The following is a 13,181-nucleotide window of genomic DNA, read 5'->3' as shown; positions in this document are numbered from 1 at the left end:
AGTCACAAACTGCCAACTAATGCTTTCCCAAATGAGGCAACCACTTAAGCGACAGACAATCAAGTAATTTCCTTAGTTTACTTCTGCATCTTCTTTATAAACGTCTTGTCCCTGGTTTCTAACGTAGGAGCACTCTGAACCACTTCCAGTTTGGCATTGCCCAACTCAAATTGATTTTTGCTCAAATAAACTCTTAAAAATTTAATACACTTCACTTTCTCTTTTAACAGAGGCATGGAGCAACTTCTGTTTCAGAGATTCGAGAAGGAAGCAACCTTGCCAATATCATTTCAGACTTCTGTCATCCAGAACTGTGAGAGAATAAATTTCTGTTGTCTTAAGCCACCAAGTCTGTGGTAATTTGTTAAGACAGCCTGAGGAAACTAACACATATTGTTTATGCACAGTCAGGAAGCATTTATTTATTCCAGCCACTATACTTAGGGCATAGGATTTAAGTGAATTCCAATTGATTTTGAATAGATTTAATGAACCCCAAGCAAAAGAAAAAGGAATAAGACATGATTCTTGTCCTTAAGATAATTATAAGCCATTTAGAAGATAAATAAATATATAAATTCTTCGTACTCCAGATATCATTCTTACAAAAGCCTTATTTTCTTACCATAAAAGTACCAAAAAAATTACTCCATGGAAGGGAATAAATATATTCTAGATCTTCTTTAAAAATCCCTTTGCTCCTCTCCAGAAAACTTATAACTAGTACTACCAATAACACTACATGTTTCCTATGAATGCTTTTGTAACTTTTTCACCTTTGCTAATAGCAACAATAATTTCATTTGCTTAGAATAAAAATCACATTTTATTTCATTTGGCTTATTCAGTCCTTAGTTATGTAGTGGCTTATTAGGGTTTTGTATTTCTTCTATAATTAGTAGCACAACCTATTTATGTTATCTTTCTATTGTGTGTTGGTGTTTTTCTTATTTACTAGTATGAACACATTTTAAATAAGGATGCGTGATACAATTTATGTTAATGATTGTGGCATTATTTTATCAGATTTTAATTTAGTTCATGATTCTTGACCAACCACTCAAGATCTCTTAGAAAACTAGTTGATTATTTATCTTTATTTACCATGTTCAAAGCTAAGCTGTTGTTTCTCTTCCAAACTAAACTGCCTGATGTTTTCTCATTTTTAATTAATACATAATATATCTTTTTAGGAGTTTAGGTTAAAAAAAAAACAAATCTTGATTAATAAAATACAAAATTGTGGCACTGAGCTCTTAAAATCCTTGGAATTTCCTGAAATATAGGAGTGCTTTTTTGTTATTCATAAGGAAAGCCTTTCAATCATAGCTGAATTTATGTTAATGAGGTGACTCTTGGCAAGTGTATAGATTAGTTTCAGGAGAGGGCTAGTCAATAGTAAACATAACTAGGTGGTTAGTAGGTTAGAATTTTAGCTCTACCCACAATCTCCCAGGAAGAGAAAGGGGCTGAAGATTGAATTCAATCACCAAGGCCAGTGGTTTAATCAATCATATCTACTTAGTTAAATCACCATAGAAAAAGCAAGTTTTGAAAGCTTCCAAGTTGCTGAATATAATAAAGTCCTGGGTTGGTGGCAGGGAAGTTTAATACAACTTTCCCCCCTACCTTGCTCTATCATCCCTTTCAGTTGGTCGTTCCTGAGTTGTATCCTTTATAATGCAATAATATCATTAGAAGGTGTTTTCCTGGGTTTTGTGAACATTTGACTAAATTATCAAACCTAGCAAAGGGGTTGTGGGAATCCATTATTTACAGTTAGTTGGTCAGATACAAAGATTGGTCCTGGGACTTACGACTGGCATCTATAGTGGGGTCAGTCTTGTTGAACTGGACCCCTAACTTGTGGAATTCACACTAATTGCTGGATATACATTTGATACCAGAGAAATAACCATTTATGTGGCTAAGACTGTGCATGGCAATTATGGAAGACATGGATGATGTCATCTCCTGAAATAGAAAGTTTATCTTACTCTGAGTAGACTGATACAATGTGGTATCACTTTGTTCTGATCTGAGCCAGAACTGATTCAAGCCTGGGTTATTGACTTGGTAATGCTAATTTGTACTAGATTTTAGGGCATGGTCCTCTAACTTCCCTAACTGAGATCCTGGAAGATATGAATTCCAATATTGCTTCCTCAGGGCCCTAGGACTCATTACATATTCACTCTCTTCTTCATCAGATTCCTGCTTTGCTTTCCTTTGCAGTTCAAAAATTTGACCAGTACATTGAAGGAAAGGCCAGTACAATGTGAGGCGCAAATTTTTGTGTTCCTTCTCATTGGAATCTGTATTAATTGCCGGACTTTCTATAAGAGAATACCAGAGACTGGATGACTTAAACAACAGAAATGAATTCTTTCACAGTTCTGGAGGCTAGATTGAGCTGTTTGTAGAATGGGTTTCTTTTGAGGCCTTTCTACCTGGCTTGTAAGTGGCTGTCTTCGCCCAGTGTCTTCACATGGTCTTCCCCGTGTCTGTGTCCTTTTCTTTATAAGGATACTAGTCGTATCCATCCATAATCCTTATATTACCTTAAAAAACTCTTTAACAATCTTATCTCCTCACTGAAGGTGAGGAGTTCAATATCTTAACTTGGAGGTGGGAACAGTTCAGCCCATGGGTATCTTAACCCTCTGCCTCTAACTCCTGGCTGCCTTCACAGCTCTGAATTCTAATTTTCTTTTCCAAAGTCTAATGACATTGCTAATTTTCTTATGGTTTCTCTACCACTTAGCAGTATCTCCGTGTTTAGGCCTTCTGGATTTCCAGCTTCTACCCCATCTCTGGGAAGAATGGGCAAATCATGTGAGAAAAAAAGTATGAACAGAAAATATGGTTATTTCACCATTGTTCCTTTTTTTAATAGGAACTTGGCCCTTCGAATCCTCTTTGACTCATTATTTCCCGAATGTGCACTCATTGCATTCACTCATTGCATTTCTCCTACAAGATTTTGTTTCATGTTAAACATCTATTTTTAAACTCCATTTCCCACTCTAAGTCTTGAGCACTTTTGAAAGTCAATATTCATGAAGACTTTCTATCTTTACTGAAGCTCTTTGGTGAATTCACAGCACTTTTTAAAAAACAATCTTCTCTTTAAGAATACAGTAGTCAGAGTGGCTACTTTTAACATTTACAGTAAAGGAAAGATGCGTGTGTATATACAAATCTGGGTTTTCTTCTTTATCCTCACCAGGAATATAAACCTAGGCCTTTGCCTTGATGTATGGAATTCTATAACAAAGGAACCAACAGAATGGCCATCATCAGAGAGAGGAAATGTTTTATTTAACAAAGACAGAATGTTCCGGTGGAAAGAGTTTGCCATTTATTTTTCTTTTCCATCAGTTTGTGATCAGGCAATGCCAGCAAGATAAATTATCTGAGTCTCTAGGCCGTGGAGGCAAATCCAAACTGCATGAACTGAGTAAAATAAATAAATGAGAAGACATTAAAAAAAAAGAAACAAACATGAAAATAGAGAATCCTTTGTTCGAGAAAAAGCACTAAATATGGTCATTCTCTACTCTGTCTGTTCTGAGCTCAACTGTCTCCCATTCTTTGTATGCTCTGGGATTTGTTAGGTTTATGACACTTCTTCGGTTATTTCTCCAGCTTTGGGGAGTTTCCCTGCACCTGCAGGCCAGTAATTAACTATAGGCAGAATGCTGGAATAATACTGAGGTCTCCTTACTGCTTTCCCTTCTCCCAGGAATCCCACTCCCATGCTATTGGTTCAAAATAATAGAGACCAGTTGTTTTATATTATTTTCAGTTTTCTTATTTATAATGAGAGGTTATGTCCTATCCTTGTTACACCATCATAGCTATTAATGGAAATCTCTAATAACATTTTTATTCATTTAGAATTTATTTTGGTGCAAAAAATAAATAGAATTTATTTTGATGGAAGATGAAGATTAACTTAGAGATGAATTTTGAATTACTGATCTTAACAAAGATGATTTATTCTAGATGCAAAAATATAGCTCAATATTCAAAAATATCTTTGTAGATTTTCCCTCTAAATCATATATTTGGAATCATATATTTCCCAATTTTTTCTTCCTAGTCTATTTATCCTATTTTATTATACCCTTATTTTCTGAGTTAAAGTTTATATTTATTTAAATTATTTAAATCTTTTTTTATTTTTAACACGTTTTAATGTTTGAAATTGTGCCTGAAAACAGCTTTATTTTTCTTTTTCTGACTACATGCACTTGAATCTTATTTTAGGCATTCTTTAATTTAAAAAAAAATAATACCCATTCATGCTGAAAACTAACATTAAGAAATTCATGCATTTTTCCCCCAAATATTATGTTTTCTTTCTCCCAGCAGTAAAATTTAGTGAAGTTTCATCCTACATAATACCAATTCCTTAGGTATGGATGATTTTAATTCCTTGTTTCTATAGAATTCTACAATGGGCTTATAAAAAATAATCCTCCAGATATTATTTTCCTTTAGCTAATGGGTAATATAATGGCTTCTTATACATTGGTGGGTAACAGAAAAGTTTCCCATGCTAGTGGATAGTATAAAGGTTTTCCACATATCAGTACAGTGGCATGGTTATATAAAAACCATTGAAGTGTTGCAATTTTTGCATAATATGTGATTCTATAAACTACTGTAAGAATATATATCAATCTGTTCATCAGAAATTTTCTGCATTAAATTCCTATGAAGTCATCCTCTTAACATAGAAAAGCAAGAGAGAATCAGCTGCCATAAATACTACAATGTGCCAAGAAGTTATTAAAACTACCAAAGGAGACCAACACTGATTCAGGAAAGAAATATTGGAAGGTCTCCCCAGATTTCGTGCAATATTGCATAAAGCCAAGCCAATAACCTACACTGCAGACTTTTTCAGTTCAGCAATCTGTAACACAAACAAACAAAAAACAAAAACAGAAAAAAAGGGGAAAATAAAAACCAGAACACAAAGATTGAAGTTCTTAATTGAAGTGTTTTGTGGATAGAATTGATATCATCATCTACATTTGTCATTATGCTCCAGGAGTAAGAGAGTTATCAAATGGGACTGCATCAAACTAAAAAGCTCTACACAGCAAAGGAAATCATGAAAAGGCAACCTACTGAATGGGAGGAAATATTTGCAAACCATGTATCTGACAGGGGGCTAGTACTCAAAATATATTAAAAACTCATACAACTCAATTATAAAAAACAAAATGAAGCAAAACATATTAAAAAAGGGCAGAGGAAAGGGTGCCTGGGCGGCTCAGTTGACTGAGTGTCTGACTCTTAGTTTCAGCTCAGGTTGTGATCTTAGGGTCCTGAGATCAAGCCCCAGGTAAGGCTCCAGGCTCAGTGCAGAGTCTGCTTGTCCTTCTCCTGCCTCCTTTGCTGTCCCCCACACTCTAGTGCTCCTTCTCTCTCCCTCTTTCAAACAAACAAACAAACAAACAAACAAATAAATAAATAAAATCTTTAAAAAAATGGGCAGAGGAAATGAATAGACATTTTTCTGAAGAAGACATACACGTGGCTGATAGGTACATGAAAATGTGCTTAACATCACTGGTCATCAGAGAAATTAGAATCAAAATCACGAGGTATCATCTTATCTGTTAGAATGGCTATCAAGAAGAAAAGAAATAAGTGTTTGCAAAGATGTGGAGAAAAGGGAAGACTCTTGTAGTGTTGGTGGAAATGTAAATTGGTGCAGCCACTATAAAAAACAGTATGGATGTTCCTCAAAAAATGAAAAATAGAACTACCATAAGATCTAGAAATTTCCCTTCTGCACACTTATTAAAAGGAAATAAAAACAGGATGTAAAAGAGATATCTGTATTCCTATGTTTATTATAGCATTATTCACTACAGCAAAGATATGGAAACAATCTAAGCATCAATCAATGGATGAATGAATAAAGACGGGCCTTAAGGGCATTATGCTAAATGAAATAAGCCAGACATAGAAAGAAAAATGGCATCACTTATATATGGAATCTATTTTTTTTTAAGTGTTAAACTCATAGAAATAGTAGAAAAGTGGTTGCCAGGGGCTGGGAAGAAGGGAAACTAGGAAAGGGTTAGTAAAAGATATAAACTTTCAGCTATAACAACAAGGTCTGAGGATCTAATATAAGACATGGTGACTATAGTTGATAACACCATATCATGTAATTGAAATTTGCTGAGCGTAGAATTTAATTGTTCTCTCCAAAATAAGTGGGTAGATAGATAGATTAAAAAAAAAAATTGAAATGATGGATGAGTTAATAAACTAGGTGGTGGGGAACCTTTCACAATGTGTATGTACATTTTATGTACTTTACAATTTTATATATCAATTAAACATCAATAAAGTTGAAACTAAAAAAGAAACTAAATACATAACAAACTTTAAAAATACAAATAAAGGCATTTTTAAAAAGATTTTATTTATTTATTAGAGGAAGAGAGTGAGCACACAGATGAGTAAGTGGGAGGAGAGGCAGAGCGAGAGAGAAAGAATCTCAAGCAGACTCCCTGCTGAGCAGGGAGCCGGAAGTGGTGCTCAATCTTATACCCATGAGATTATGACCAGGGCTAAAATCAAGAGTCAGATGCTTAACTGACTGAACCACCCAGGTGTCCCAAGTTATTCTTTACAATTTTCATTATGCTTCAATGGTAAGGGAAGGGTTATCTTCTCCAAGCATAAACAATGAAAACTTTTTTTGTTGATTAACAGCAAATTGGTGTTGGTGAGATCTAACGGAATGTCAAACCCTTCCATTTGTGACCTAATAAGCTAAGGGAAAATTTTGCAATGCTTAGGGAGTAATTTAATTGTCTATAAGGGATTGTTTATGATACCTTTAGCATTTAAAAACTTTTTCAAGTAGATTTTATTTTTTAGAGCTCATTAGATTTACAAAAGAATCGAGACAATAAATACAGAGAGCTCTCATAGTCTGCTCTCCTGGTTTCCCTTATTACTAATATTTCACATTAGTATGGTACCTCTATTATAATAATAAGCCAATGTGAATACATTATTATTTACTAAATTCCATTGTTTATTGAGATTTCTTTAGTTGTTAAATGATGCTTTTCTCTGTTCCAGGACCTAGTCCAGTCCACATTTATTTGTCATACGTTCTTTTGCTCCTCTAGACTGATATTTTCTCAGAATTTTCTTATTTTTGATGGCTAATAGTTTTGAGAAATATTGGTTAAGTGTTTTATCATATGTTTCTCTATCTGAATTTTTGTTCAATATTTTTCTCATGGTTAAAATGGGCTTAGGTTTTTGGGAGGAAAACCAAGGGACTAAAGAGCTATTTTTGTCAAATTCAAGGAAGGGTACATTCCATCAGCATGACTTGTCCTTGTTGATGTTGACTTTGATCACCCAACAGGATAGTATTTGAGAGATTTCTCCACTGTAAAGTTACTTTCTCTCATGTAATTCCTATACTGTATGCAGCCCACACTTAAAGAGTGTTATGTTCCTCCATCTTGAAGGTGGAGTGTCTCCATAATTTATTCAGAATTTTTCTGCAGAGGAGATCTGTTTCTTCTTCTTTCTTCATTTATTTAAAAATATTGGTTCATATCAGTATGGAATCATTGATACTTATTTTATGCTTTGGGTTAAACCCAATACTACTTTATTAATTTTGTTGCTCAAAGGAGTGGTCATTTAGAGCTTTTTCAGCTCAAAAAATTGATTCAGTGTCCCTGTGATATATGACTCCCTCATCAACAAATGTATTTCCATTTTTTTGAGCCCTTTGTACTTTCTGACACTGAAAGATGTTCCAGGCTTATCTTGCATCAGTTCTAGAATCTATCATTTCTCCCAGGAGCTGTGATATATTGGTCAATGGTATTAGAAACCAAGATCTGGTTATGAGGCGGGATCATTGGTAGTAGATTTTCATTGCTTCTAGGACTTCTGAGTTGACAGAATTACTTCTATATATAATCATCTATATTTAAATTAAAATAAATATGCTTTTGTACTGATGCTTCCAACTCTAGTCCATTACCATGTGGATCATTCTAGTCTCTTCCTTTTTCTTGTTTGTAAATTCTCACTCCACTGGTAAGAAATCTGGCTTCCACCACATGCCATGCCATTTATTTATATAATTGTTCAGTTCCATAGTATACTATATATATACACACACACTCAAACATATATACTGGTTTCCCATGGGGAAAATGTATCAATTAGAAGAAATTTCTTATGTACATTTTCTTTAGTTTACAGACTCTTATTACTTAAGTGAACCATTTTTCTCTCAACCCCTTAATTGAGGTTGTTCTATATATTTGTAATACAGATAGAGTTCACAATTAGCACTCCTTCTTGAAATCCCAAACTTCCAAATATTTTTGAAGATTTTATTTATTTATCTATTTGAGAGAGAGAGAGAGAGAGAGAGAGTGAGTGTGACTACACTAGAAGGGTAGAGGGAGAGAATCAGACTCCCCACTGAACATGGAGCCAGACAGATCATGACCTGAGCTGAAACCAAAGTCAGACACTCAATTGACTGAACCACCCAGGTGTCCCCAAAATATTTTTCTAAATTGCATACATTAAGGTAAAATCTCTGTGCTATAAAGTTCTGTGGGTTTTGGAAAAGGCAAAATGTCATGCATTCATGATTACAGATTCATGCAGAATAATTTTACAACCCTAAAAAAAAACCAAACAAACCACCTTGTGTTTCACCTATCCTGATTTCTCCCACTGTCAAACCCAGGGAATCACTGATGTGTTTACTATCTTTGTATGGATATCATATAACTGGAATCATACAGTACATAGTCTTTTCAGACTGGCTTCTATTACTTACAAATATGCATTTAAGGTTTATTCATTTTTTTCTTTTTGCAACGTGATAGCACTTTTAGATTTATTGCTGAATAATATTTCATTGTATGGATATACCAAAGTTTGTATATCCATCCACTTATTGAAGAGCATCTTGGTTATTTCTAGGCTTTGGTGATTATGAATAAAACTGCTATAAACATTTGTGTGCAAATTTTTATGTGGACATAAGTTTTGAAATCAACTGGATAGACACTTGGAGAACAATTATTGCTCATAATAGTATGTTTTTGTTTTGTTTGGTAAGAAACTGTCAAACACCCTTCCAAAGTGGCTGTGCCAATTTGTATTCCCAACAGCAATAAATGAGAGTTCCTGTTGCTCACTATTCTGGCCAGTAGTTCTTGGGTATTATATTCTTTTTCTTTTTTCTATGTATTTCAGTTTGGGAAGGTTCCATTGACATAATATTCAGGATCACCAATTTTTTTTTGGCTATTTTCATTTTATTAATGTGCCTGTTAAAGCATTATTTTTGCTACAGTGTTTTTTTTATTTCAAGTATTTCAAATATTTTGATAACTTTCTGAGAATTTTCATCTTTTTGCTTATGTCACTCATCTGGTATTGCATGTTATTTATCTTTTCCATTAGCATTCTTAACAAATTAATCATAGTTACTTTAAATATCCTGTGATAATTCTAATACTTGTTAGTTATCTGATTTTGCTTCTTACTTTGTCTCTTCAGACTATTTACCTGGCTTTTACCATAATTATGATGTTTTATTGAAATCCAGGCATTATATATCAATAAAGTGGAACTGAGGTTAAGTAGGCTTTTAGTATGAAGTTGTATGTTAATCTTGGTAGATATCAGGCTGTGTCTAGTATTTGGTACAGCCATATCCATGGGTGTCAAAGACTTCAAATACCCCTGGTATTCTTGTTTTCCTTTTTCTTGTTGTCTTTGTGGTTCCCTAAGAATTTATTATTTAATAAAATTTGACACTTGCAGCTCTTTCATCTGTAATCTTCAATTATTTTATTGGTGCTTTATTGTTATGGTAGTAAATGTAGTAAATGGTGGGGGAAAGGAAATATTCTATAACCAAAAAATATTCCATAACAAAAACTCAGTCTTTTAGGTGATTTTTGTCTTCCTGCTCTTATCCCTAACAAATACTTATTACTTTTTTACTTTTCTTATCCTCCATCCCTATTTAGGTGAACAGGAAGATAGAGGGGGCTGGTAATATATAATTGCTTTTCTGGCTATGTGGGATAAATCTCAGTAGATTATTTTTTGGTGGAAAATAGGCTATTATAATGCAGAATACATTGGTATATTTGAAAATGATTATTTTTCTCCTTGCTCCCACCCTTGCCAGAGGCATGAGTTGAGTTTTTCTGGCTCTTCACCATGAGAACCTGGTGATATTCCCGATGGTTTTAAACCCTCAAAAGAGTGGGGCTCCTTCTAAGCTGCAGCCCCCACTAGTTTCTTGGTCTCAAGCTAGTCCACACTCAGCCTCCAGGAACTCATCAATGACTGTTTAATTGTCTCTACCAGTTTATAATTCCATCTTTGTCTCCTCCAGGTAAACTAATCTCAGGCTCATTTCTGCATGTTCACCTGTCTCTTTAGATTCAGAGAACTACAATTCTCAGATGAGTGCAAGAAAAGTCATTGCTTTTCAATTTGTTCAGCTATTATTATTGTAATTATTATTTTCTACAGAAGGCTATGACAGCTCCCAAAATTTTTTCATGTTGAAGCTGAAACAAGAAGTCCTGATCATTTTTCACATGTACAGATTCTTAGTCTTGGAGCAAAAAGCCATCAGAACTTCATGACAGTTTATATAGAGTATACATAGGAATCTCCTAAATATATATTTACAACCTCCTAAATGCAGAGGTCATGAAACCTGATTTTCTTCAGTTTCTATATGGAAAAGCTACAGCTTTCCTCTAAGGCAGTAATACATTTTCTTATAAATTTTGAAAATTTGCTCCACATACACACACAGGTTAAAGAAGCATAAAGACTAAATGGCCTTGAATAGAGAACCACGTTTATACAAATGCCTAATGGATGTATGAAGCATTCCAGACATTTAAAATGCACAAGAATTACATTTCTGCCCAGGGGTCTTCAGCTTTATTTTGTGGCAAGTAACCTTAAATATGTAGCCCTATGATAGCTTCCTTTTTCATATCTGGCATTCTCAATTTAAATGGCAGCATCAACTGTTCATCTGTACTGTGCCTCTTTTCCACCTCGTTATTGATTTGTAGTAAATAATTTTTCATGGTTTACCACATTTGCATTTTGATATTAACTGATACTATACCAACCTTTTATCTTGAGATGAAATAGGACATCTTTTTTTTTTTTTTCCTTTTTCACTTACGGACAATGACTTTCAATTACTAATACGAGGGTAACCAGTAGGGCTTCTCCCTCAAATGATGTAATTCTTCTTTTGCTATTGTATCACTTGTGCCAGTTAGTGATCATATTTAATTTCATATTCAGTGAATTACACTATAAACCTAGATAACTCTGCTTTAATGCGTTGAGCAAAAATTAAAACAAACAAACAGCCTATTTCATACTGAAATACTGATTAAGGATTATTTTGAAACTTGGAAATCCAACCACCTTATATCTGCATTTCCATATGGCAAAAATCAGATTGACTGGACTAACTGTTATCTTAAATTATCGAGTTTATTATCTCCTTGTGTGTGTTTGTGTGTGTGTGTGTGTGTGTGCATGTACTCAACTTACTGAAATTAAGGAAATGGGCTCCTTCATTAAATACAATGTATTTGCTTGTGTGCTATCCTTCCTTTCAAATTTGCAAGTAAAATTGACAAAGTATTATAAATAAACCAAAATAAATAATTTTGGTGTACACTAAGGCAGTTTTTAGTCTTCATTACAAAAAAAGATAATTGTGATTTGGCGAGTAAAGTATTGTTTAGAGAAGATTTCTGAACTGTATCATACAAACTAGATTTACAAATTCTTTTATCCTCAATCAGGCATTTTTCTTTTAAAGAAATATATTACATTGACATATATTTATCTGGTTTGAAAATTAGGTTATTTTACTTTCATATCTCTCAAATTGGCAAAGTCATTCCATGAATGAAGCTAACCAAGAAAAATATGCTTTTTTCAAGTATAATTCCATCCTGACTCAAACTTGATTCTTAAATGGTATTATCTCCAAATTGCCATTTTATGAGGATTTAAACACATGAACTCTTCATTGAAGGTTGGTATCATGAACTCATAACAAATAGTCACTGGCAAAGAGTAACTGTCACACTGAAATGCTGTCGAACTTGTATTGGTTCACCTGAAAATAGTTGAAGTTGAGTTGCAGATTCTCATGAATGATTTTCAAACATAATTAATGGATAATTTTTGTTTGTTTCTTTTAGTTACTGTTGTGGATATAAGAATACCTCAACACTTAGTGGCTTAACAATAACATTTATTTCAAAATCTATTCCAAGTTCAAAAGTTCAGAGAAAGTATAGAGCAGATGCTTGTCTCTGTTCCACAAGGGGTGGAGCTATAGTTGAGAAGTCTTCTAGCCTGGGTGAGCTCCATGGTTTGGAGCTGGAATGATCCAAAGGACTATCCACTCACATGTCTAGTGGTAATGCCAGTGAATTCAAAGACTTTATCAATAAGGGGATACTGTATGTTATTAATCACTATGAAATCTATTTTACAATTACTTGTATCTGTTATCAAATATGTGTTTACTATTCAAATGGGAAAATGTAAGCATTCAAAACCAAGTAATAAACGAGAGTGCATGTGTTGATTAAAATTTGTCTTTTATGTTTAATATAACCATTACATAATCCTTGAAGATAATAGAATACAAACAAGGCATTTCATGTGCTACACACTCAATATTATGCTAGGGGATGGCATAGAGTGATAATACAAGTAAACATATTTTCCTGCTATGTGCTTTGTGAAGTTGGCCCAGCTACCATTGAATTGATTATTGTGTCCTAAGCTTTTATGCTTTCTGCCTCAGAAACATCTGTCCCTTTTAGACTAAGTAAGCATCAGTATTTTTTTTCCATTTTATTTTATTTATTTTCAGTGTTCCAAAATTCATTATTTATGCACCACACCCAGTGCTTCATGCAATACATGTCCTCAATAATACCCAACACCAGGCTCACCCAACACCTCACTCCCTTCTCTCCAAAACCCTCAGTTTGTTTCTCAGAGTCCACAGTCTCTCATGGTTTGTCTCCCCCTCTGATTTCCCCCAACTCACTTTTCCTCTCCTTCCC

The sequence above is a fragment of the Lontra canadensis genome, unplaced genomic scaffold, assembly GCF_010015895.1.
Source record: "Lontra canadensis isolate GAN:19392208 unplaced genomic scaffold, GSC_riverotter_1.0 scaffold62, whole genome shotgun sequence".
Taxonomy (NCBI): domain Eukaryota; kingdom Metazoa; phylum Chordata; class Mammalia; order Carnivora; family Mustelidae; genus Lontra; species Lontra canadensis.
This window is presented reverse-complemented; position numbering follows the sequence as displayed.